This window comes from Felis catus, chromosome B1 (assembly GCF_018350175.1).
Source record: "Felis catus isolate Fca126 chromosome B1, F.catus_Fca126_mat1.0, whole genome shotgun sequence".
NCBI classification, from domain to species: domain Eukaryota; kingdom Metazoa; phylum Chordata; class Mammalia; order Carnivora; family Felidae; genus Felis; species Felis catus.
In genome coordinates this window covers 57,962,020-57,985,222 of record NC_058371.1, presented here as the reverse complement: position 1 = coordinate 57,985,222, position 23,203 = coordinate 57,962,020, and the positions used below count along the sequence as shown (strand labels likewise).

Genomic DNA, 23,203 nt, shown 5'->3' with positions numbered 1-23,203 from the left:
TTCCCTCCATTTTCATTATTCTGTTTACTTGTTTATATTATTTTTTATTGAAGCTTAACTAACATACAGTGTTACATAAGCTTTAGGTGTACAACATAATGATTCAACAATTCTATACATTAATCAGTCCTCAATATGAGAAGTGTAGTCACCATCTATCACCAAATGATGTTATTTCAATCTTATTGATTGTATTCTCTATGCTGTACTTTTCATCTCCACGACTTGTTTATTTTATAACTGGAAGATTATACCTCTTAATCCCCTTTGTCTATTTCATCCACCCCCCCCCCCCTTGCTAGAGGAGATACATATAGAAAAATATTTCTATGGTCAATGTCAAAGAAATTACTTCCTGTGTTTTATTCTAGGATTTTTATGCTTTCAGATCTCACATTTAGGTCTTTAAAACATTTTGAGTTTATTTTTTATATGGTGTAAGAAAGCATTCCAGTTTTATTCTTTTGCATGTAGCTGTCCAGTTTTACCAGCACCATTTATTGAAGAGACTTTCTTATCCTCATTGTATATTCTTGCTCCTTTTATCATAGATTGATTGACCATATAAGTGTGGGTTTATTTTTTTGTGCCAGTACCATACTGCCTTGATTACTACTGTACTTTGTAGCATAACTTAAAATCTGAAATTGTGATACTTCCAGTTTTTTTGTTCTTTATGAAGATTGCTTTGGCTATTTGGGGTCTTTTGTGGTTTCCATGCTCGTTATGTTTAACCTGTTATTGGTGATTGTTATTCTGCATACATTGAACTGACTACATTAAATCTTTGAGGCATTGTTTAGGCTCGTGGATATTAAGTGTATTTACTTTTAAAATAATTCATTTATATTTGGATTGTAGAATTGCAAAAAGGGCAATGTTTAGCTAAATAACTAGTTGTTTAAAAATATTTGTGGCAAACTGGCCTTTCCTACTTGTTTAATAATTTCTGAGAGCAATGATAAATGGTTATAATAGGTATGTTAATACTCATTCACCTGCAAGCATTTACAAAACATCTTCTAAGTGAGTCATGTATCCTAAGGGACTGCCCAATGTTTCTCCAAATGGTTTACAAATCTCCTGTAGTAGTTTGTTCAGCTTCTAGTTTCCTGGAGTCCATTCCAGATCTATCGAATTGGATCTGTAACTGTGGAGCCTGGGATCTGCATGTTTATCAAACCCTAGTGGTGAGTTTTACAGAGTAACATTGAAAACCAGTACTCTTGCAATCCATAGACAAATTAGAAATTATCTCCTCCCGAGAGTAGGCCTAAAGTGGTGGTTAAAATCTGGCAGAGGGAAAATAATCTTTTTCTAAGATTAAAAGTCACCCTGAAATTTTTGCTGCCTTAGCCTTCTGCCTGTTGAATTCTGGAAATTTATTCCAGTCATACTTAATAATCAAATAGATCTGGAGTATAGCTAAGCAGTGTGGTGTTTACATGGTATTTAGAAACAAAAAAGACTCAAGCAAGGATGAACTCATGATCAAGAGAAGCAGCTAAGATCCCTTGATGCAGGAAACTAGTAAGACAGAATCCATGGTTGTGTATTTTCCTGCGAGGCATGGAGAGTCCTAGATTCACAGACATTGTTTATAGCCAGTAAGAGATTCAGAAGTATACAAATAAATCCTCTTTCAGACTGATCAGCAGCCTACAAGCTAGGGTTACCACACAGCCTGCCTTGAAACTCAAGATCTGATCAATTTTTTTTTCAGGTCCCATACATAGCTCAGCATCCATCCCCATGCTGGGAGACATTTAGAAGCTGAACTTTATTGATAGTTCATTATAAAGAGTTTGTGGGCTATGTAAAAGCCATCAATGAAACAGCAGCATAAAAGAATCTTTTTGTTCTGTTTATTGTATTTTGCTTCAAAAGGAGACTCACTTTCTTTTTCACAAGTAAGTACCATTCTGTAATTGATTAAAGTCCATTAAAACATTTCAGGTATCTGATATTTAAACATCAGAATGATTTTTTTACTTCTTTATTACATGAATGTAATAGAAAAAGGCTTGTGACTCTTTTAAAGTTTTATTTGCTCTCAGTGTCATGAGGTGCTAGAAGACATAATATTCTAATTTATACCCATGTTCACTTTGAAGGGTACATATAATTCTCTTTTTAGTGAGTCACATTTTGTTTCTTTTCACCTTTTGAAAATGTCATGTGCAGCCTTTTAATATTAAAAACCACATGACTGATAAGGTGTCTTATACAACGTCACAGAGGTGAAGGCTTAGGCTACATGCTAGCTACCAAGAAAGGCTATATGGAGTCATACCCTGGAGATCTGAGGAAAGGAAAGGAAAGGAAAGGAAAGGAAAGGAAAGGAAAGGAAAGGAAAGGAAAGGAAAGGGAAGGGAAGGGAAGGGAAGGGAAGGGAAGGGAAGGGAAGGGAAGGGAAGGGAAGGGAAGGGAAGGGAAATAAAAGAAAGGAAAGGAAAGGATGAATGCTGTTGAAGTGTTTTACAGCAATTTTTTCTGAAAAGAGAGCAAAGAACAGACTAGCTTTGTAGGACTGTTCAATTCGTGAGTTGGTTCCCACATGGAAAAGTGTGTCCTCATTGGTTACCCATCAGGTATAGCTCTTTCCATCTGACTCTTTGTCCTATGCCACTTGTCATGTCTCCATCTTTTCTGCCCTTCTCCCATTTAACTCCACAAACAAGAAGACACTATACATTGCAAATTTTTGAGAAGTGGTATCTCAATTTTTTTCAAGTCTGGATTTAAAGGATCTTCATCATTAGTCCATTTAATCCAGGGATCTTAAAATCTGGACTTTGTTAATCCTTCAGAGCATTGACTGCTTTGGCCTCGGTTAAATATAATTTGGTCTTAATTTTAGTTCTATGAACAAACTTATGATGTTTTATACTGATCATACTTGCATGTCCGGATAGGACATTTTGATTATTTGCTTGGTTCCTTTGAAAATTGTAAAGAATAAAGATTTTGAACATGCACTATAGTACCTCTGCAAGTCTGGAAGTTGCCTTAACCCAGATTATTCTATTTTTCCATACCCACTTAATTTTTTTAACATTTATTTATTTATTTTGAGGGAGAAGGGGAATACAAGGGGAGGGCCAGAGAGAGAGAGAAAGAGAATCCCAAGCAGGCTGTGCACTGACAGCCTGAAGCCCAGTGCGGGGCTTGAACTCGCAAATTGTAAGATCATGACCTGAGCTGATACCAAGAGTTGTATGCTTAACTGATTGAGCCACCCAGGTGCCCTATCCATACTCATTTAATGTTTTTCCCTATTCCTTAGTTAAGAGATGTGTTTATTCTTATTAAATATACTTGAAAATAAAAAATTTTCCTAGTGATAAAAATTAAGTTCCTTCTGGTTTAGTACAAATTTAGTGCCAGGATTCTTCAAGCAGAAAGCTATTTGTACACCTTAAACATATGTGACACCATAGAGAATCAGGAGTGTTAACTCCTCAAAAAAGGGATTTCTTAGGAAATGCGTACTAGTTCTAGAATCTAGTTTCATGCCTTATGTCACCAACAGATATGGTTATGTGGGTTGTTTAAAATTTTTTTTAATGTTTATTTATTTTTGAGAGAGGGAGAGAGAGAGAGAGAGAGAATGGGAGCAGGGGAGGAACAGAGAGAGGGAGACACAGAATCTGAAGCCGGCTCTGGGCTCTGAGGTGTCAACACAGAGTCCAACTCAGGGCTCAAACTCACAAACTGTGAGATCATGACCTAAGCCAAAGTCAGACACTTAACCAGCTGAGCCACCCAGTCACTCCAAGATATTTGGTTTCTAAAGTTGCATTTGTACCTAGAAATTAATTTGTTATTTATATTTTTGATACATGACAACCTCAGATTTTACTGCTTCTCTATTATAAATTCACACTCTGAATCAAGAAACAATGGCTGTGTTTTATGCACTAAGTAGTTACTTTGGTTGTTACTTTTAGTTTTTAAGTTCTTGCCTTAAAATATAAATAATATATAAAAGTAGTTATTTTAGAAATGAAAATAAATAGTAGCAAGTTAAAAATTTTTTTCATACTGGATAGTTGTCCAGGAAACAACCTAAATACATTTGAAAGTACTCTGTTTTCGATATTACCATTTTACCATACATATGATATATCATATAGACCATAGAGTCCAAAAGAAAATATTCATGATATCCTTGCACAATGATGCATATTTAAAAGTTTACATTTAGAGAACGTCCTCAACTTGATAAAGAACATTTACAAAAAATTTACAGCTAACATATTTAATGGTGAAAAATTGAACAGTTTCCCAGTAAAATCATTAGAAAGGCAAAAATTTTCCCTCTTACCACTCATACCCAGCACTGTACTAGAAGTGCTAGTAATGCAATAACATAAGAAAAGGAAATGAAAGGTATACAGGTTTTTAAGGAAGAAATAAAATTGTATTTGTTTGCAGATGACATGATTGTCTAAGTAGAAAATCTCCAAGAATCAACAACAACAACAACAAAAATTCCTGGAATCAAAAACTGATTGTAGCAATGTCATAGGATACAAGGTTAATAGACAAAGTCAGTTGCTTTCTTTTATACAGCAGTAAACAAATGGAATTTGAAAGTAAATACACCATACCATTCACAATAACACACACACACACACACACACACACACACACACACACACACACAGAAATAGGTATGGTAAATCTAGGTACAAAATCTACATGTGGAAAATTATGAAAGAAATCAAAGAAGATATCAATAAATGGAGGAATAGTTCCATGTTCATTGACTGGAAGACTCAATACTGTTAAGCTTGTATGGGGGAGCAAAAAACCCCCAAAAGTCAAAACACTATGAAAGAAAAACATTGTTGGAGTGATACTACTTGACTTGAAGAAGTATTATAAAGCTACTGTATTCAAAACAACATGGTATTTGTTAAAGAATAGAATTATAGATCAGTGAAAGAAAAAAGAAAGCCCAGAAATATAACCCCCATACACATATAGTCAATTAGTGTTTTAAGAGGAGCAAAGGCAAGTCAATGGACAGAAGATAGACTTTTAAACAAATGGTGCAGGAATAATTGGATTTCTGTACCCAAAAAGTTAAATATAGCCATAGACCTTAAACATTTTACCAAAATCAGGTTAAGATGGAGCATAGATCTAAGCGTAAAATGCAAAGTTATAAAATTTTTGGAAGAAAACAGAAAAATCTAGATAGCTTAGAGTTTGATGATAAGTTTCTAGATACAACAGCAAAAGCACAATCCAGGAAAGAAAAAGATGATAAGCTGAACTTTACTAAAATTAAAAACTTCTGTTCTGAAAAGACACTATTAAGAGAATGAAAAGATAAGATAGAGATTGGAAGAAAGTATTTGCAAAACACATGTCTGTTAAAGGACTTATATCTAAAAGATTCCCAGAACTCTTTAAAAAAATTTTTTTTTACATTTATTTATTTTTGAGAGACAGAGAGAGACAGAGCACAAGTTGGGGAGGGGCTGAGAGAGAAGGAGACACAGAATCCGAAGCAGGCTCCAGGCTCTGAGCCGTCAGCACAGAGCCCGACGTGGGGCTCAAACCCACAAACCGTGAGATCATGACCTGAGCCAAAGTTGGACGCTCAACCGACGGAGCCACCCAGGCACCCTAAAAGATTCCCAGAACTCTTAACACTTAACCATAAGAAAACAAACAGCTCAATTAAAATATGGGCAAACAATCTGGATACCTCAGCATATAGATACAGAAGGCAAATGATCCTATGAAAAGATTTTCAAAATCATTTATCATTAGGGAATTGAAATGAAAAAAAAATAGAGATACCACTTTATATCTATCACAATGGCTAAAATCCAAAAAAACCAGACAATACCTTCTTGACACAAATGAACAAAACTTAAAAAAAAAATTAAAGAAAAAGGAACAAAGTTCTATTCAAGTCCAAGTTAGGACAGCTGCCTGGGCTACACAATCTTTAAAATAGGAAAATGGTCTAGGGAAGGAACATTTGGTGTTGGGTTATATGCTTTTTTTTTTACATAAAAAGTTATAAATCATTAGACAAGAGACATTTCAGATAGCTATAGACCTTATCTTAAGCTTTTAGTACATACAGGGCTATATGACCTTAATCTTACGGGAAGCAGGGAGGTTTTGTTTATTTGTTTGTTTTGTTTTGTTTTTTCTCTTATCTTTGCCTGGGATGCTGGCTTTTCTGTTATTTATAAACAAAACAGATGCACAATATGTGCTGGGGGCAGAAATTGAGCACATGTTTCAAGGTTTTGCTGATTCTGTTTCAGGTTAGAGTATGGCATCCCTGAGAGCCCACGAGCAAGCCCATTGAAAGTTGAATATTTTCTTTATTTTATCAACCCAGAGCATACAAGGATGCAGGGCAATAGGAACTCTAACTCACTGCTGGTAGGAACACAAAATGAGGCAGCCAGTTTGGAAGACAGCTTGGCAGCCTCTTAAAAGGCACATGGTCTTACCATGTGATCAAGCAATTACGCTTCTAGATATTGACCCAACTGGAAAACTTATGTTACACAAAACTAGCATGCAATTGTTCATAATTGCCCCAAACCAGAAGCACTTATTGTCCTTCAGTAGGTGAAATGATAAACTGTGTTATATCCAGACAATGGAATATTATTCAGCAGTGCAAAGATATGAGCTATCAACCCACAAAAAGACCTGGGAGAAACCTAGATGCATAATGCCGAGTGAATGAGCTAGTCTGAAAAGGCTGCATAGTGTATGATTCCAATTAAATGACATTCTGGAAAAGGCAAAATTAGACATAGTAAAAAACAACAACAACAACAACAAAAAACAAATCAGTTATCAGGGAACCTGGGAGGCTCAGTTAGTTAAATGTCTGACTTTGGTTCAGGTTATGATCTCTCAGTTCATGGATTCCAGCCCTGCATTGGGCTCTGTGCTGACAGCTCAGAGCCTGGAGCCTGCTTCAGATTCTGTGACTTCCTCTCTCTCCCCTCCCCGGCTCCTGCTGTCTCTTTCTCTCTCTCTCAAAAATAAATAAGCGTTAATTTTTTTTTTTAAATCAATGGTCGTCAGGCAGACTGATGGAAAGGAGAGGGATGAATAGGTGGAACATGGTGGGTTTTAAGGTAGCAAGACAATTCTGTATGATCTGTAATGGTGGATACATGCCATTATCTTGACATTATGCATGTGTCAAAATGACACAAAACAGAGTGAACCCTAATGTAAACCAAGGACTTTACTTGATAATGTATCAACATAGGCTTGTCGATTGTAACAAATGTACTACCTAATATAAGAAGTTAACAATCAGGGAATCTGGGATATGGGTAGAGAGAGTATATGAGAGTACTTTCTGTTAACCTAAAATTGCTTATATAAAGAAAAAAAAAACCAAAACCTTATGTACCTACCACTTACCCAGCTTCAACATTTCTCAATATTTTCCAAATCCTTTTACCCACCCAACTGCCGAGACAAAACTTGGGAGGGGTTTTAAGGGCTGGGTTGAGCTAGTTGAAAAGTACTGGAGAATGGTAGGAGAGAGGTTCATGGATGGGATATGTTGGACACATTGTTATTCCTAAATGTGTTTCTCTGTGACTGGGCTGTTTGCTAATTGGCACCACTGGAAGTTAGGAAGCGAGCCTGGGTGACAGGAGTGCTAACTTTCTTGATGATTACATTTCCAAGGAATAGCCCCTAGGTCCTTGAGAAAGACATTCTTGGGAAGTAAAACTGGCAGGAGGTTTTTATTTTATTTTTTATTTTTTTCATGTTTATTTATATGAGAGAGAGAAAGGGGAGATACACACACACACACACACACAGAGAGAGAGAGAGAGAGAGAGAGAGAGAGAGAATGAATTCAGGGGAGGGGCAGAGTCTGAGGAAGAGAGAGAATCCTGAGCAGGGAGTTTGGTTCAGGGCTGGATCCCAGGAAACTTGAAATCATGACCTGAGCTGAAATCGAGTCAGCTGCTTAACCAACAGAGCCACCCAGGCACCAGGCACCCTGGCAGCAGGCTTCTTAAAAAGTTTACACCTCAAGAGGATAGAGAAGGAATTTATAATGACACATTTTTTAAAAACAAATTCTATGAGAAAAAGGAGGTCAGAGGCTTTGAGACAGGAAGAAGAAGGCTGTCTAAATTTTAGTCGAGCCAAGGGAAATGGTAAAGACATCTTGGCCACCTTCATCTCTTGATTCCTGTTTTGCAGAAATGTGACACATAAGGAACTGGAGTTCTATTTGAGAGTCCCATTCTTTTACTTGCTAAGGTTTTGGCCCTGACTTTTGGATGGCCTTTTTCGTTAGAGAATGTTTCCACTTCAAGACAAAAAATGCAGCAGGTTAATAAAAGCATGGTTTGGGTGAGACCTACAGAGTTCTCAATAAGCCCTGAAAATATTATGTTGCCCCAAACCCTTAATTTATAACTTAAAACAAAATCAAAGTAAACTCATAAAATTTGTAAGAAATCCTAAGTGTTCTGAGTTTTCACATGATTTGTTTCAATGCTGTTTCTCAAATACTAAATTTCAAATTGTTACAAACAGTTGATGTTGGTGCCTCTGGACCTTCCAGCTTTGCTGCACGTTGGGCAGTCTACACTGAAGACTCTGTAGGGTCTCTGTAGGGTTGGAGGCCCAGCTACTTTAGATTGGACTCTTATTTGGGTGACAGGTGATCATTCATTTTAAATCCTGTATTTTATCTCCTGCTGTTCATACCAAAATCATCGGTCTGACGTTACCTCTATTTCCTGAAAAGAAACTTAGGGCTTGAGTCATGGGTGTATTTTTCTCCTTCCTTTTTCGGTTTACAACAAGGAAAAGCATTATCATTCAAATGTTCTTTTAATCATCCAGTCTATAACATTACCAGCAATCAGAACAGATTTGTAATTCCTGAGCCATGTGCAAAGAAGAGATATCTTGCTTCACTGAGAAAATAGACAATTTTGTGAAATATTGGCCATTTATCTGTCAAAGTGGGCCATTATACATTGAACCACAGTAAAAAGCCACTACGCACCTTCAGTTCTTTTCATTTATGCTTTTAATGGAGTTTCTTTCTTTCTTCTTCTTCTTCTTTTTTTTTTTTTTTTTGTATCTGGTATAAGACTGATCCAGATTTTCCTATATTTGAATTCACTTTTGACAAAACTAGGTATATGAAAATATTAATCAAGAGAATACAATTAGAAGAATAAAATTAGAATGCATAGTCAGGCCAAATGTATTTTTTTTAATTAAAAAATATCAATCATTGAGAAAACAATGAAGGAGAAGTGAATAGAAAATAGTGTGGATTATCTTTTTCTCTACACTGCCTCTACTTCATATGCTGGGTGTCTTCCAATGCAGGAGACATGAAGTCTGTCCTATTGTCTGCATTTAAGATCCATTATTCTGTGTAGACATTCAAAATGGTGGAGATTTTTCATGATATTTTGAAATAAGTATAGAACTGTTTGTCCAAAGACTTGCTTTTTAATTCTGCTCTATCGTCTACAATGTATAAATTATGTGACCTTGGGTAAGTCATTAAATCTTTCTGAACCCTGATTTCCCCATTTGAAAAATGGGGATAATAAAAATATTCTTGTTTCCAATGTTACGAAGTTGTAATAAGCATCAAATAACTTAATGTATGTGAAAGCATACTGCAAACCAAAAAGCACCATGAAGGATTATTATTTATGCTTCAATGCATGCATTGAACATGGTCTGTGTAATCTGTATTTTCGGAAACGAACCCTCCATCATGTTGACATTTGCTAATTTTAAATCATGCTGCAAATGAATGGTTCAGATTGGAACACCTGCTATCATCATTTTTTAAGAAAATGACTATCATTTGATTTACAAGAACATTTTATCTTAATAAGTTCAGTTCAGCATTTATTAGCATGTATTAGCCTGAAATTCCCTTAACAGAAAATCATATCTAATTCTTTTCTTAGATATCAGAGTAGTAACCATATTATTAAATGCTGTATTCAGTAGGAATTGCTGGCCTCAGTAATTCCCATTATTTTCCCAGGAGTCCTTTAAAAATTATAAGGTTTGAAAATAAATAAGGTAAAAGAAAGACTATAGTGTGGCTCGATAGAATACAAATCTTTGGACATCATATTTCTATATTACATAATATATTCTGTATTATACAACTACGATAACCGTATTTTCTAGGGAATAATCTTATTTTAAATCACTTTTTGTATTTTATGTTTTAAAACACAGCATAAGAAGATATAGGATAATTTCCAAATGTGAACCCACGATTCTGGAACATAAACAAAATACTTTTTATTTTTTAAAAAAGTTTTATTTGTTGAATTCGGTATTGCACAAAAAAAAAAGGTTGTGAAGACATCACAGAGCTCATACCCACTCTCATGCAGTAGGCATTTATGAAGTGTGATAGTATCACAGATTTGGGGAGGGAGTGAAAAGCAAAGAATGTTTGGCTCTTACCCTCATAATATAATTGGATGGTAAGGTACAGGCATAGTAAAAAGTGTATAGTATTGTGTGATTCTTGGCTCAGATAAGGAATCTAATCTAAAATTCTCAATTTGTTAAGATCAAGTAAGCATTATGTACAGGGATGGCACCTGAATAAACACAGTAGCTGAGTTGAAGATGTACATGATTTGAAAAGAAGAAAGGGAAGATAAGGAAATTGCCCAGTGGAAGAAGCACAGAAGCATACTTAGTATCAGAAAGGAAAACGTTACAGGAAGTCTCATGACTTAAAGATTGTATTGTGACTTGCTGTCTGCCTAGACTTTATGGTTTTATATTTCTGAATATATTTATGACTGTGCTAAATGGACAAAATTTAAAGAGCGATGGGGAAAAATTTATTATCATTGTTGCCCTTAAATGTGACTAAATGTAACCCATTCACTTTTCTTATTTAAATCTTAAAAGAACACCATCTAGCAGTTCATTTTATACTATTCTTACTTCATAATGAATATTACTGTTTCCACATAAACATTTGCTTTGGTCCACCTTGAAATATCTTAACCTGTGTGTTTTTGAAGCTGTATTTTTTTCTGAGTGGGAAACCTCAGATATTGTGAATGGCTTCTGAAGTGTAGTCTTGAAATAATACAATAATTTTTAGGTTTTTTGGTTTCTTTTACATGTGTTCCTCTACGAAGTGGTTCTTGAAAGTTGTGCTGTACAAGAAGATTTAACAAAACCAAACACTTGTTTTGCTTCCTTTTAAAAATACTACGCTTTAAAGGGCATACTCTAAAGATTTTCTTTCTTAGCACTGCTTAGCATTTTCAATAGAATTGCTCATAGTATACCATAATCTTACAACCCCTGTAAGTGGTATTAACAAATAAACTCCAGGCTTTTTTCCATTTTCGAAAGAATCTTCATGTATCTTTCACAATATGCGTATATCCACTGAATCAATATACATATTTTGTAAACAGCATGACAACAGGGAGTGCAGAAATATATGTTGTCTTTGCTGGGACCTTCAACATATATTGGAATTTTATATCGGTCCAGGCATGGGGAGGGAAACTTTCAAAATCACACTTCCACTGTAAACTTTTAAGAACATCCTGAAATATAGTACTTTGTGGGTACATGTAGTTCAAGGATAAATAGAGGAGTAATTTGCCATTTGTACCAAATTAAATCAGACTTTCAGTTCAATCAAAACAGCTTGCAGCTGGATGCAATAATTTGATTTCCTGACACTCAGAGAAAAATTGAAGCCCTCCAAAAGGCCCCTGCTGATCTTCAACATGAAATACAGTTTGCTGGCAATTTCACTCAACCTCTGAATGCCTTCACATTTAATAAGCTAAAAAAATGCAAATAAAGCATAAGGTTAGCTGGAGATGGCTCTCAGGTAGTGTTTTATTACAACTAAATGAAACACACAGCACAATGCCTCTAAAGGATCATGCTCTTGTTCTTTCTCAAAGCAGCTATTTTGTTAAATATGCCATTAGATGAATCTCTGTATTAGTGTCCTGGGAGTACTGTTTTGACATTGGATGTGTGTTAAAAACACAATAAAAGGCTTCAGAGAACAAATGCTAGAATTCTGTATGAATAACTTGCTATTTTCTTGGGAAGGTAATGAGACAGATAAAGGTAAATCCTCAAGTATCCATTAACTGTTTATTATTCAAGATAGTGAGGATCCAAACTTACAGATCTATGCAGTCCTGGCAGATTAGTTCAATTTATAATAATTTGTTTTTATCTTGGGTTTTTACTGTAAACTGATAAATGTGGGTCTTTCAACGTGTTGAATGGACTATTTTCTGTTGCCCCAGAATTGAAAATTGCTGAATTAAGGACAAAGAAGTACAAAGTGATCTACTTTCTAAAGAAAGCTGCTTGCATTTAAAATGTGAAACTCCCTGTAGGCTTATAATGGGGTTTTAAAATGGGCCCTGCTTTCTTTATCACAAGCCTCCATGCTCTTCTTAATAAGCACACAATTTAGGGGGACGCACAGGGTCAAAGAAGGACATCGTTCAGATTATGAGTCTTCAGCACAGAGGGATGCTGGGTGGGGCCTTCCGTCCCTTCATTTTGGCTGGTCCCTTTCCCATTCAACATCCCGGCAGTAAACAGATGGTACATTCAAGTAAGGCAATTGAAGAGAGATTATTGAAGGGACAACTTACAAAGGTGAATAGTGTCAAGGGGAGCCAACAAGGCGTCATGAAGTATCCTAGACATGACCATAGTGGGAATCACCACCACCCCAGAGGGGCAAAGAGAGGACATGGTTAGTAGAACCCACAGCTGTAGGCAGAAAGGAAGGCAGCCTTCCAGGACCTGTGGCCTTTTGAAGAGGGCCACAGTCACTGGCAATTTGGAGCCCAGCAAGGAGGAGGGGTCAAAGAAATAAATACCTCGGTACCTTTCTCCAACCTCTGATCTCCTACCAGTGTCACTCTTTGGCCCAATCCAACCAGGAGCCAGCAAACAAAAGAGCCCCGCTGAAGCACTATATAAAGGTCAGCCTCCTGGGGGCCCAGAGCAGAGAAGCTGAGAGTGGAGCTGGAGGGACAGAGATTATCCAGCACACCAAGAGAAGGGGCAGAAGGGAGAATCCTTCATGAAGACTGAAAGGCTCTAGAAGGAGGGATCTAGACTACTTTGTTGGCAGAAGAACAATGTAAAAAATGATCCAACCCTTGGCACCCACCCCTCCAAGTCCTTTGTGCTAAACTCAGGGTAATGCTGGAGAGGGGGAGAGGATGGAAATTAAATCAAATATAATGTTGATATAATGAAGTGTTAAACTGTAATTAATTGTGTTGGAGCTTTTACTAACTACACGTGAATGAGAAGCTTTAGGACTTATTTAGGATGCCATTAAGGGGGATGAGAAACGGAAGTTCAACAGAGCATGGTTAATGATTGTAAACAAGCAAAATCATTACACATTTGTAACTCACTGAGTTAAGACTCTTCAATAAGCTGGTTACATGGGAAAACTTGGGAATATGGTAGGTGTACAATTTATGTGACAAGTGACAATTTATGAGCTTCCAATCTAAATGTGGCAATTGAAGCTACATTGCATATTCTTGATTCTGATTTGTTAGCTGAGAGACTAGGACCAATACCTTTTTGCCTAACATGCTATCTTGAAACTTTCATTCCTGTCTTAAGAATACCTCCTCTTTTCTTAAGAATTCCTGAGTCAAATTACCCTTGGGTGTAGAAATTCTTATCTATAACTTAAAAAAAAAAAGTTTTGTTTATTGATAAGGTGCTATAGCCACAGCACAATTTTCAAAAGTTATGAAAGGGCCTACAGTTGTCTTCCTCCCAAATCCATTCCCCTCCTTCCCCAACTTCTCCTTTCCTTTCCCAGAGGTAATCAGGCTTCCCAGCTTCTCATGTATCTTCCCAGAGACAGTTTACTCATGGATGCTCAATTATGTGCTTGCCATTTGTTCTTTTTATATACAAATGGAAACATATTCAGTATCCTGCACCTATATTTTGATCTTGGCTGTCAAAGACCTTTATGCTATTTCAAATATTTTTGTTTTGCCATGTAGTGCCTCACTGTAATGTATGTTTTTTGTTTTTAAGCAATAACAAACTGGTGGTCATCTAGTGGAACAATCAAGAGGCTTCGTATTCCCCTTCAGAGGCTTGTTAGCATCCTTAAAAGGCCTCTCTCTAATACCAGGTAAGCTCTTTGGAATTAGCTGAGATTAACTCATTGGGTGTGGTAGTTAGTGGTTTTGCTCACTGACTCCTATCTCCTAGCTGCTAGGAAGACTGAACTTTCTGCCCTCTGTGGTTGAGTAGGGCCATATAACTAGTTTGGGCTGATAAACTATTTGAGGTGATATTTATACTTTCCGGACCAAAGCACCTACTTTTGATAGTTTGGAGTTGTTATTGCCATAGACTTCAGCCTCATCTGACTCACATATTAGGGAAGGCTGAAGGTGTGCGGGTCCTGGGAGTCAAGAAATGTATATTTCTGGCTCAGAGATCTGTGTATACAGCCACCTGATATGCAGGCATCTGAAATCACATACTGTCTTAAGATCACCTGAGACTCTCAGCCTGATTGGGAACCATGTCCACAGATGAACTTAAGCACAAACACTTTGGCACTTCAGAGACAAAATAGTCCTAGAATTCTTTGTCTACCTGGGCTGCCGGAAACCTGTAATAAAAAACATTATTTGGTTAAACAGTTGAGTCTTTCATACCATGCCCTTCCTCTTAAATAGATATGAACTGCATTGATCCAGCTCCCCTGTTGGTAGGGTTCTATAAAGTTCCATATTTTCTTGGAGCCTTCTCATTGTCCTTTTAGTATGAAAGCAAAGGTGAAGCTGTCAGGTGTCAAGATTGTTCCCAGAGATCTCTTTAATCGTCTTGTCTCTGCTTCCCCTAAATCCACGGTGACGCTTTAAGACCCTCAAAGACCCTTAGGGAGAGCTGCAGAACTCACAAAAAACATCAGACCTTTTGTCAAAAGATATTAATAAATTCTTTTTTCAAAACCACTAAGAAAAAACAGGCTATCTTGTGTAGTTTTGAACTACTCAAAACAATTTGGCAACATCCTTTAACTAGTTCTTTCAGTGTTATTTTTTATTTTTACTTTACCAGTTATACACAGACATATTCTTCTTTCAAGAAATAGCTCAAGATTATATTAACATTCCTTTTGACCACCATCATTAGTCTGAGGCCCCTCTTGGACTTTTTCAGAGGCAACACTACAAGGAGTGTTTTGAGTATAGAAGTAAAACTTGGATTCTCCTTATACAGATCTTTTTTGGATAATTTCCCTGTCATTCAGCATTCTCAGCTCATCTCCTCCTTTGTTCAGTTCTTTGAGCACTTTTGCAGCTGAGAATCTTATTTCTTCTGTGGAATCTGACCTGTTGGTAGTCTTGTTATCCATTAACATTAATCATCCTCCTCCCTGGGAGAGCTGCCCCTCATATTTCTTGCCACCAGATGAATCCCTTCTCTAATCTGACTCTCATATAATCCCAGCCTTAGACTATAATTGGCACTTTCTTTAAAGTACTTCCCTTTTAAAACCCTCCTTTCTCGGGGGTGGTGGTGGAATGGAACACAAAGTCCATTCACTGCCCCCACTCATCCCAGCTACAATGCACTGAGACATTATGTGATATCTTAGCCAAGAGGAGCTGACCCTTTCTTCTGCCAGTAGTGTCAGTGACATGGTAATGAGAGACATGCAGGATCCAATTTCCAAAGGGAAAGTGAATACATATTCTCTGAGTCTGAGTGTATCCTTGATCACATTGCACAGTGACCGAATACCAAGTTCAGAAATGTGGTGGAATAGAGAAGCAAGTGTAAAGAATCTCACCTTCTAACCTTCCTGTCTGGCTTTTGCTTCACCTATCTACGAGAGATGTGGCTTTTAGAAAATGAATTTTGCCGTATCTGAGGTTGCTGCCATCTTATCTTCCAAAATATTATCTTCTCTAGCAGCAAGGATGAGCTGCAACTCCGGAGTCAAAGGCAGAGAGTTAACTTTCAGAAACCTGACTCATATAATCGATGATACATCTCACAGTGGGCATGCCTTAATTCTTAAATCATTCTGCTGCTCAGGGCTGGGGGTGTCTGAAACCAATGCTATAAGATTCTGAATAATGTTATGGAATTTAACGTTTGTGAAGTTGTCTCCAATCTTTTATTATATAATTGCTCTGTAAAGATATTTTGACACACGAAGAGAAAATAACATTTGTTCCTCTAGAGGGGGAAAAGGCAAACAGTTTGGTATGATTTTTTGACTAACAAAAAATCAGAATTTATCTTTTCAGAATCTTTTCTGGTTGTCTGGAACTTCATTGTTGCTTGAATTTCTCCACCATTTAGCTGAGACTTCTGCAAAGACTACCCAACCTGGGAGCCTTTGCCTCACAGGGGGCTTGAAGTTTCTTTTTATTTATTTTATTTTATTTTATTTTATTTTATTTTATTTTATTTTATTTTATTTTATTTTATTTTATTTTATTTTATTTTAACGTTTATTTATTTTTGAGACAGAGAGAGACAGAACATGAATGGGGGAGGGTCAGAGAGAGGGAGACACAGAATCTGAAACAGGCTCCAGGCTCTGAGCTGTCAGCACAGAGCCCAACGCGGGGCTCGAACTCACGGACCGCGAGATGGTGACCTGAGCCGAAGTCGGCCGTTTAACCGACTGAGCCACCCAGGCGCCCCAAAGTTTCTTTAAATCATGCTTTTCTGGGGACTGGGGTTGGTCTTGAGGAGGAATGGGGTACAAACAATCATTAACGGGGCGCCTGGGTGGCGCAGTCGGTTAAGCGTCCGACTTCAGCCAGGTCACGATTTCGCGGTCCGTGAGTTCGAGCCCTGCGTCGGGCTCTGGGCGGATGGCTCAGAGCCCGGAGCCTGTTTCCGATTCTGTGTCTCCCTCTCTCTCTGCCCCTCCCCCGTTCATGCTTTGTCTCTCTCTGTCCCAAAAATAAATAAACGTTGAAAAAAAAAATTAAAACAAACAAACAATCGTTAACACCTTTCTTCTGAACACAGTTCTAATATAATTCCAGGTGCAATTCCAATTTCTCATCTTTCACCTAGCTCTTTGGCTTTAGATTTCAGTTCCTCCGATGATGCATTTGTATTCTTTGTTTTCATTGTTTCCTGGTGTCTGACCTCATCACTGTACTCTTACATCTGCTTGTGTTCCTGTCTCAGTTTGCTAATCTGCTAGTCAGATTAGCCAACCTGGTTTATGTGGAAACAAACAAGTAGGTTTGTCCAGACAAACCCCTGGACTCTTACCTGCCTCCTTTTTCCTAATATCTATTACTTGTCCCATTTCTTTGCTGTGTCTCTGTGTCCCCCTATGAAGCCTGTGTTCCTGACTGAAGACTTTGTTCATTGGGACTTCAATTTATTTACGATCTTATCTGTCTGTCTCTCTAACTTCCTAGCTGTGACCCTAAAAATACAGTCTCAGTATTTGCCAGTTTTTTTAGTTGTCCTCTTTCTTGTTCTGCTTGTGGTCCTGGTTTTACCTCTGAGATTACAGAAATGCTGGGACCCAGGGAAGGAAAGACCAGCCCAACCCCCGAGTCACTTCATGAACAAGAGAAGACTCCACGAAAACAGAAACAAAGGAAGGGACTGGGCCCCTAGCCCTTTTGCTAGCCTGTGGTATTTTTTCCCCTTGTTTGCAGCATACTGTTTCAAGTATAGAGCAAGATTACTTCAACAGTGTAAGGAAATATTAAAGCACATGATATAAAAGTTAGGATAGTCATGCTGTGGGGAAGTTATGAATATCAGTGTTTAAAAATCTATCCTTTTAACAGGAATTTTAAGATGTATGAAAAAGCAATATCTGTTTTTAAGGATGGGATTTACAGCAAGCTGGATATCTCCTGCAGGTGGTTGATATCATAAAATATTATACTGAATCAATCTTTCTGTCTCAGATTTGTTTAAAGCCCCAAAATATGGAGAACAAAACAATAGTTGATATCAATGTGATGCTTATGTTCAAGAGCAAAAATCAACAGAGTACAATTATAAAGCAATTTCACTGTGTTCCTTTATAGTTTTTGCAGACCTGTGCAATGGGGCTACTTTTTTCCTGTCCTAAATAACATTTAAGGTTACTCTTGACTTTTCAAGCCCATACCTTTTTTTTAACTTTATTTTTTTTTTTGGTGGTGGTGGGGGGGTGAAGATAGAAAGAGAGAGAAAGGGGGAGAGAGAGAGAGAATGCATGGGGGAGGGGTGGAGAGACAGGGAGAGGACCCCAAGCAGGCTCTACACTGTCACTGCCTAGCCTGACACAGAGCTCACACCCATGAACTGTGAGATCATAACCTGAGCTGAAATCAAGAGTCAGACACTTAACTGACTGAGCTACACAGGAGCCCCTCAAGCCCACACGTGTTAAAGTAATCTATCATATGTGATATTTCTTTGGCTGCCATCTTGGGACACTAACTAACCTCTTACTGGCAAGCATCACCATCAAGATTCCCTTCAAAATTTCTCTAACTTGCTTATCTTCCATGGAGTGTATTTGTCCCCAGGAAGCTCATGCATTTGTTCCATGCTAGGGAAAAATACTTACCTCATAGTTGACTTCTCTTTTTGTTATTTCCATCATGAGGAGATTGGTTTTTAGTTGCATCTCTCTTCATCCTTTTTGGGCCTGAGGAAACTCAGGCTGTAGTCTCATTCAGTCCTGTAATTCTAGGAGACACATATTAAGCTCTCTGATGGGCCTCCCTGAAGCCCATTCATGGGAAAATCCAGCTTTGTTTTCCTGTTTCTGAGGACGTAGGAAGAATACATTTCCCAGTCTTCCTTACAACTGGATTAAAGTTGTGTATCTGGGTTCAAGCCTTGGAATGTTGACTGAAATTCCTTTAGACCCTTCCATGACTGCTCCCTAAAAGCTTCAAGTTACTCATTTATCTCTCTTCTCTTATGGTGGTCACCTGAAGGCCTGCTGCTAAGGTGTTGATAGCTCAAGATGGAAGAAACCTGAATCTTAGAGTCTTTCGATGAAAGAGAACTCCTACGAATACACACTGGCTTTTTTTGTAAGTCACTAAAATTTTGGGTTCATCTTTTATGGCAGCAAGGCTAAGACAGTGAACCTCTTTAACCTCGATCCTTTTATACTTTTGAAGTGACTTGGGGCTACACGTGCAAAATTGTTTCTTTGACCAGCTCCTCTCACTATTCTGCATCATCATCCTAGGTCCTACCTCTGAAATATGGGAATAGGTGTCACAGACTGTGTGTTCTCATTCTGTTGTGACCTCATCTATTTATATTTTCATGTATTAAATGATAATAACTTTTAATATTCTTTGTGAAATTTTTTTATATAAATGCCATTCCTCCCTCTTTCATTCTCCCTCAATGACTATCTTCTTCCTCCTTTCTTTCCTTCCTTCCCTCCTTCTCTCCCTCTTTTCTTCATTCATCTCTTCTTTCCTTTCACACTTCCTCTATTTACTTCTTTTTTTGCCATTTTGTTTTTTTGCATATGCAGTATCTTCTTTTGGGAATCTCATTTTTTACTTTCTCCTCACTTCACCTGGATAAACTTGACTTGTTCTTCAGGAATCAGATTAGAGGTAAGCTTATCTAAGAAGCTTCCTCTCTCCCACAGGAAACATTTCTACAGGATCCTAAATATGTCCCTCTTGTAGGACTTGTTCTTGCTGTTAAATTTTTCTATTTTACTTGTATTTACCCTGCTAGAATTACAGCCCTTTAGAAAACGCTCTACCTCTGTTGCATTGTTAGGGCCTAGTGTAATGATTAGGACTTAGATGCTAGCAAAAATATTTGTTTAGAATGAAATGTCATCTCTAGAAAACCACCAGATTGCCCTGTTTATTATAAATATTGGGGAGTATGCTATAGCAATAGACTTCAAGATTTGTGTTTATTTACCCTGTAACAGAATTTTGAAGTTTTGTATGCTCTTCTATATTTTAATGGTGATATCTAAAAGTTCTAATCATGCTTTAAAATAATTCTAAGGACTGTAATTTACAGTGCTTTTTGACAATTTAAAATAAAACTGACATTCTTTAAATGTACCAATGGAATATAAATGTCATACTGATTTGATGACCCATCATCTTTCATTTAAAAAATACATAGAGAAACTCATTTTAAAAAAGTGTTTATTTTGAGAGAGAGAGAGAGAGAGAGAGAGCGAGCGCGCGCGCCCATGCATGAGTGGGGTAGGGGCAGAGAGAGAGAGATACAGAGGATCTGAAGAGGGCTCTGTGCTGACAGCAGAAAGCCTGACATGGGGCTTGAACTCATGAATCATGAGATCATGATGCAAGCTGAAGTCAGACACTTAACTGAATGAGCCACCCAGGTGTCCCAATAAGCTCATTTTTTAAATCAGAAATTTTGCCTTGTTCCTTTTTCTCCTTGAAATTATGGTTTCATTTCTTTTCCTTCAAAAATTTCTTCACACTAATATATTGCTTTGATTAAATGTGCTATTGGTTATCACATATTGGTTGCAAAAAAATTGGATAATCAATAAAAAAATTCTAAGCATAATAATGTATTACATATATGTTTTATATGTATATTGAGTTCTATACATATATACATAATTTAATTTACATATATGCATAATGTACATATAATCTCATCTATTTATACTATTATTCATATATACTATATGCATATACATATATACAGGTGTGAATTTTTCAATGTTTTATTTTTGATCATTAGACTCTAGATATTAAAATATTCTATCATAGCCATCATTTATTTACATAATGGATCAAAGCATAAATATATTAAAATTTGATAAATTATTATTAAACAAAAAACTTATCAGAAATGCAATTTATAATGTAAACACATGCACATGTACACACAGAGTAATTTTTACATTATTCTGTTTAAAGATTATCCTATTTCTTTGCAACCAATTTAGGGTAATCAAAAAAATTTTTTAATGAATGATCTATTAGCTAGCAACTTGATTAAGCCTCCCTTAAATATTCTTGAAGGCAAATAATTGCAAACCACCCGACTTACAAAAGTATTTGCTGCCTAGTACTACTGCCATTTAGTTTCTCAGTTTCTGAGTATAACAATGTTTTTGTCAAGACATATCAAATGTGTATACATGATAGATTTTATTCATTTGGAGACACCACGTTTAACCTGTTGTATCTAGAAAAGACTGAGAAAAGTATTGTCATGTAAATGTAGTTTGCAGAAAGACATTTTGACCAAAATGCTTTTGCCTTATTATGTTTTCAATGTGTTTTTTCAAAACAGTTGGAGCTGCATATGTAGGTCATTTAGCTTATGGAATAGATTTATTGGATGATCTATATTCTGAACACATTTCTCATCATCAAAAGATCTGACAAATCAGACATAATTTCCGTCAGAGGAAGTCTGACTTTATTGTTTCATTGAAATAGGATGTTAGCATGTATCTCTGAGACAGTCATCCTGCTTCTGAGGGGGATTGTCTTGTCCTGAGCTCGTCCTCTGGATGGGCCTAGGAAACACGCACTTCCCCCAAGGTAAGTATTTCTTACCATTGTTCTCTTATATGTGCTCTCACAGAACTCTTCCTTGGGAGCAAGCCACTCTTTGAGAGTAAGTTGAGAAATAAGGAGGTGAGGTCATTAAATAAGAATGGCTATAACTCCCACACAAACCAAAATACGAAATTTCTAAGGCCAGCTCTGCCCTTAACAGAAATACATCTGAGTGCAAAAGACATCAAGCCGTTTTTTGGTGTTTGTTTGTTTGTTTGTTTTTGCTTTCTTCTTGTTATTTCCCTGAATTTTCTAAATTTGCAAAAATGAACATGTAGTGCATTTATTAGGAAGAGCCAGAAAATCCTAAAGGGTGGTGTTCACAATTTAAAAATGGCACATCAATATTACAACAAAAGCTGGACTATGCAGCACTGTACTAACAACCAGAAATCTCTAGAAACAAGTGTGATTGACATCTTCTGATTTAAATGATCAGTTTTCTGATTAGCTATAGTGCAAAATCCTATCAGATTAGAGCAGTTAAATGCAAATGTTCAATTGTGGTGGGGTTAGTCTAGGTTCATAAATTTTTTATAAATGATCTTCCAATTCAAATGCATAGTTTATCTATACTTTTGCAAAGAGTTCTGATTTACATGTGTCAATCCTGCCCATTCTTTCTTTGCTTTTTAGATGTTAGTGGAGTAATGAGTGAGCAAATGGCAATTTAGAGAGCTTTGGAGAGATCAGCATTAGCTTTATTAAGTAGTTCTTTTGTTTTCCTTCAATGTTTACTTATTTATTTTAAGAGAGACAGAGAGGGAGGGAGGAGCAGTGAGAAGGAGACAGAGAATCTCAAGGAGGCTCCTCGATGTCAGCACAGAGCCCGATGTGGGGCTCAAATTCATGAACCCTGAGATCATGACCTGAGCTGAAACCAAGAGCTGATACTTAACTGACTGAGCTACCTAGGCACCCCAAGGAGTTCTCTTTTTTTAAATCTTATTTATTTATTTATTTTGAGAGAGAGAGGAAGTGTGCATGCAAGCAGGGGAGGGGGAGAGAGAGAGAGAGAGAGAGAGAGAGAGAGAGAGAGAGAGAGAGAGGGAGGGAGGGAGAGGGAGAGGGAGAGAATCCCAAGAAGAATCCTTGCTGTCAGTTATCAACGTAGAGCCTGATGTGGGGCTGAATCCCACGAACGGTGAGATCGTAACCTGAGCCAAAATCTAGAGTTGATCACTTAACCAACTGAGCCATGAAGCACCCTTATTAAGCAGTTCTTTTTAAAAAATAAAATTCTCTCAATGTAACAGAAACAAGATTGACATGGCCCAACAAAATTGGGAATACCTAGGGCTTAAAGTGAGAACTATTTCAGAGTCTCAATAGCCATGTATGTTAGAATGAAACCAGTGAAGAAGACTTTGTTAATGTTAGCTTGATTAAAACAGAGTGAGAAGAAAAAGGAAGAGTATAAATAAATAACATTTTAATACAATATCCATTATTTTCCAGGGATATTATTGTATATTTTACATGTATAGTCTCACCTCTTTGTGATAATAACACTAAGAAGAGTTACTGTTACAATTTTTCAGACAAATATATGGAAATTTAGAAAAGTTAAATGAAAA

At 36.9% G+C, this 23,203-nt stretch overlaps 1 long non-coding RNA gene across 1 annotated transcript in view; it reads left to right on the top strand.

Moving 5' to 3' along the window:
• The window catches only part of LOC123384878, a 169,989-nt gene extending 150,609 nt beyond the window's left edge, over positions 1 to 19,380 (top strand). Inside the window, exons 2-3 of the long non-coding RNA XR_006596590.1 lie at positions 14,113 to 14,212; positions 19,023 to 19,380. This is a non-coding gene — a long non-coding RNA (uncharacterized LOC123384878). The remainder of the gene's footprint in view (positions 1 to 14,112; positions 14,213 to 19,022) is intronic.
• Positions 19,381 to 23,203: the final 3,823 nt, after the last annotated feature.